The 5,000-nt window shown below is 47.6% G+C and overlaps 1 protein-coding gene across 1 annotated transcript in view; it reads right to left on the minus strand.

Annotated features, from left to right (window-relative positions):
• LOC133137521 (serine/threonine-protein kinase 17A-like) overlaps positions 1-5,000 on the minus strand; it is a 25,026-nt gene that overhangs the window by 4,999 nt on the left and 15,027 nt on the right. The gene's annotated exons all lie outside the window — the stretch shown is intronic.

Genomic DNA, 5,000 nt, shown 5'->3' on the forward strand with positions numbered 1-5,000 from the left:
CACAGAGAGCTAATCCCCCTCAGCCCTTCAGTGGGTCAGACTCTGCTAAGACTCCACACGAGGCACGTGCGGGAGAGTCAGTGAGCTTCTCACCTGACCGTCTGCACTGCTAACCTTCACCCCTGGTCCCAGAGAGCCGCAGGGTGCACCAGGAGTGAGGATCGCTGGTCCACGTATACTTTTACTGTATATGCGAACACACATTATTTACATTATACCTAATGCACACACAAAATCGAGAGATTTGAAAAACCTGTACACTGGTACAAGGAAACTACAGCAGAATAATTGCCGTGTAATCAAGGCAATCGGTAACGTTTAGTTCGGAAACTTTCATTTGCGATCTTAATTTAGCGATCCTTATTAAGCACGGACACGCATGCATGCACACACACACACACACACACACACACACACAATTATTCACACCCTTGTTGAAAATAAACAATACAGTGTGTAACCCGAGGCAAACATTAACCTTTAATAGACATTAATATATGAACCAGACCGAAAACAATGAACAGTTCATATACCAGTCATTTCTCAGTCATTTCATACTACTAATGTGACAAAACTTTTCCCATTTACTAATCGCTTACATCCTATTTGATAACAATATCTGAAAAAAAGTCGTATTTAATAGATGGCACTGTATATCTTAACCAGTTTTTGCCGACGGTGCAGATCATGTTACTGGAAGTTCGCGCTGTCGTCAGGAAAGCCCTGCAGTTCGCCAGGACCGCCAGAAGATGGCACTGACGAGCCCTTTGTGAGAATGACTGCGTCGGATTACAACGGCAGGACCCACTTTAGGCTTGACTTTAGCTAGATGCCAGAACAGTGTGTTTGTGTAGTGGCAAATTAAGAGCAAATGCATTGAGCAGGGCTGGGATAAATACACCCTACTTCAGCTTTCATTTCTGTTTATTCAGATTTAGTTTTTATTTCTGCGTGACCCGTAGCGTTTCCCCACCAAAAAATCACTTTGCGAAGAAGGATTTTTTTTTATTTTAACCACAGTTTTTGTTTGTATCCATTAATACCCAGTGGGACTCTTATGTACAGAATACCACAGTTAAAACATCAGGGCCCTGAATTGTATTTCCGTTTGGCAGGCCTCCTTATGAAGGGCTGCGTTCCTGAGCACTCATCGAAGAGCTGAAGGTGATGACCCCGGGGATGATCACAGTCACACGGGATTTGGGCCAGGTCTCCCAGCCAGCCTGCAGAGGTGCAGCACACACACACACACACACACACACACACACACACTCACGCACGCACGCACGCACGCACGCACGCACGCACGCACGCACGCACACACACACACACACACACACACACACACACACACACACACACACACACACACTCACGCACGCACGCACGCACGCACGCACGCACGCACGCACGCACGCACGCACGCACGCACACACACACACACACACACACACACTCACGCACGCACGCACGCACGCACGCACGCACACACACACACACACACACACACACACACGCACACACACACGCACACACACACACACTCTCAACACACATACACACACACACACACTCACTCTCAACACACACACACGCACACACACACACACTCTCAACACACACACACACACACACACACTCTCCACACACACAAACACACACACACACCCGCTCTCCCCACAGCACTGTTGATGGCCGGGGAAATGAGAGTGGTTGAGTGTTGGCAGGCGGCTCTGTGTAATTACAGCGCAGTGCTCTTAGCCTCTGACGGCCTAACGACTCACCGCCCAAAATTGAAGTCAGGAAGGTCCGTTAGCGGGTTCCCGCTTTGGGGCGTGGGCTCTTCCGGGCGTGGTGGGGTGGGGAGGGGTGCGGGGGTGCGGGGGAGGTGGGGGAGAGTGCGGTGACCTGTGTGCTTCTTGCGGGAGGTGGCTCATTCCTCTCTGTATGTGAGGCCTGGTTATCGTTAAAGCGCTGGTGTTTCGGCTGGGAACCGGGTCTAGACTGCATCCAGCTGTGGAAGTGTCATGGTCATGTGACTGAGCACAGGCCAATTAGCTGCCTTCAATGTTTCCTTTCGGTAATTACTGAAGAAATACCAACCTCGGGTCAAATGCCTAATTGTTTTGGATTCAAAAACTTTGGGTCTGTGCTCAATTGATCTTGCCTGGTTCAATTGAGCCGACCAGGAGGACCAGAAGGAGCACTTTTATGAGAGTGTTTCATAGCGTCCGACGCACCAGACAAGTTGCATAAAGCAAAGAAAAGTATTTGAATCCAAAATAATGGATTTAGCCAGGTTGATATTATGAAGTACAGGAGTAGCTTGGCTCGTTCGCTTGTGAAGCAGAGAGAGGTGTAGCAGTTTACCGTGACAACACTCTCCAGCAACATTGCCCTTGGCTAGCTGTAAGTTCACAGGCCTCTTCTTATAGGATACATCATACAGCAGGGGTGACAAACTCCAGTCCTGGAGGGCCGCAGTGTCTGCTGGTTTTTGGTGCGTTTCATTGGCTAAAGAGTCCACACACCTTGTTCTCAAGGCCTTAATTGGCTGCTGATTGAAAGGAAACCACAAATACCAGCAGACACTGCAGCCCTCCAGGACTGGAGTTTGACACCCCTGTCCTACAGGAAGAGAGGGAATCAGGAATACAAGGAATAAAAGGGGTAACTGTGTCAGTGATTTCACGGAGATGTGTTCTTGGCAGAGCCCACAAAAGGTTATCGGCGCTTCCGAATTAAAGTTAGGCACTTAAGCCACGGGGGAGAGAGAGAGAACTTAAAACACTGAAAGAACTGGATCACTTAACTGAAACTGGCTTAAAGTGAGTTTGCAATGGGAAATAAAACACTTCAGGTTTTCTCAATCTTTCACTTGACCCTGTTCCCCTCGTCTTCAGCTCCTGAAACTGAGCAGATTATATGGTTATGGTTCAGTTTAGCACGTCTAATGTGCATTTTGCCTGCAGGTATTTATACGCGTATGCTTAATGTACAGCATACATTTAAAAAACATGACCTGTGTGCATAGTACTCATCACTCAGATACAGTACTGTGTGTCCTCTGTGATGTACTTTAAGAGCACGTTCACTTTCCAGAGTTTCACTAAGATCACACTATAAAATACATCAGGTTTTTAGGATTACAATGTAGTTCATAAGTGATACGTATATTTAACATATTCAGGGAAATACGTATAACTGGGTCAATTTAGTTTGTATAAAGTAGGCTAATTGAAAATAAACCTGATGGACATCCGTATACCTAAAAATACACTTTTATGTACTACTTTTCTGTAAGTGCTTTCACATCCATCTGCAGATAGCATTGGTGCACCACTCTGGAGCAGTGCTTTGTGGTGGTAGCCCAGTTTCTGCAGAACAACGTGTGTCAGAGAGGATGAAGGGGCGATGAGCTCACCGGAGAGAGGCCGGTTTGAGTCCCGTGTTCAAACAGCGTTTGCCATACTGTGGGCACGGGGTACCGCGGTCTCAGTGATGTCACCCTGATGATCTCATCACACAAACGCACGGTCGCACAAAGCCGCTTCCCAGCGCACACAGACGTTACCTAGCAAACAGCGCTCAACAAACACGGCTAAAGCTATAGCACAGGACAAAGACCGCTGCTCCGTCTCAAAGTGTCTGTACATCTCCGGACCTCCTCTGCGAAACGCGTTTCTGTCTGTGATTAAACGCGTTTCTGTCTGTGACTAAACGCGTTTCTGCCTGTGATTAAACGCGTTTCTGTCTGTGATTAAACGCGTTTCTGTCTGTGATTAAACGCGTTTCTGTCTGTGATTAAACGCGTTTCTGCCTGTGATTAAACGCGTTTCTGTCTCTGATTAAAATGCTGCTCACCCTTTTCCACGAGCGCATTCTTTAGGTCGCAGGAAGGAAACTACGAAAACCTGCAGACGCCGCGGCCCCCTGGGAATTCAGTGCCGCTGCGTTGTTTAGGACACAGACTCCCTGCTTGATGGTTGCACGTTCCTGTAAGGCGGCCGCTACACTGTAGAGCCAGCCACTTTGCCTGACACGCAGAACTGCACACCCAAAAACAACAGCTAGTGTGTACAATGTAAACTCAGCTAGGAAAAATAACTGGCTTTGTCATTAGCTGTCCTTGGGGGAAGGTGCTATGTTACTATCCACAAACAGAGAACTGCTGTAGTGGTCCGGAAGCTTTATATTTGTTGTGTGGTTTCCATACCTCCATAGCCTGTAGGCCAAAAACTCCCTGCTGAAGGCAGCATGTGCAGCCAGACTAGGTCACACGCCAAAAGCAGTTCTCTGGATTTTAAGAGCTCATAAAATGATTTACAGGTTTACTCTAAGGTACTTTACCACCTGTTTTTTTACTGTACCAATAATCTGCAGAGTCTCAATGAAGAACAGACCTTTCCATGTGGGCATCGACAGTACTGAGTTGGGACCTGTATATCAATGCCTAATGTATATATTCCCTACACTCCAGCTAGACCACTCCGGTCTGCCAGCTCTGGTCGCCTTATGGTTCCCTCACTATGAGCACCTGGCGGTCGAGCTGCACGTTCACGCCTGTTTTCCGTTCTGGTTCCTCAGTGGTGGAATGACTTGCCTACCACTGTCAGGACAGCAGAACCCCCCCCCCCCCCCCCCCCTTCCGTTATCCCTCTTGTCTAACCCTAACCCTTAATTAAAAATAGCATCACTGCAAAAACCAAGTTAATCTCGGCAAGCATTTCATGTCTTATATTTAGATCTTAAAACATTTCCAAAAAAGTGACAGTTTGACTCGATTCAAGATTTGCCAATGGGGTAAGAAAACCTCACTCACTTTTTTTACTTCAGAGAAACAATGTGATTTAAAGTCCCATGTTGAGACTGAGACACTGGTTAAGACTGGCTTTTGCAGTGAGTGACCCATTGGATCTCCCATCCAGTCCGATTAGACAGAGACCAGGGTGGTACCGGTTCCGGTCCCGGGCCGAGGGTGTGGGTGCTGACCCGGTTAT

Source organism: Conger conger, chromosome 9 (assembly GCF_963514075.1).
Source record: "Conger conger chromosome 9, fConCon1.1, whole genome shotgun sequence".
Classification (NCBI taxonomy): domain Eukaryota; kingdom Metazoa; phylum Chordata; class Actinopteri; order Anguilliformes; family Congridae; genus Conger; species Conger conger.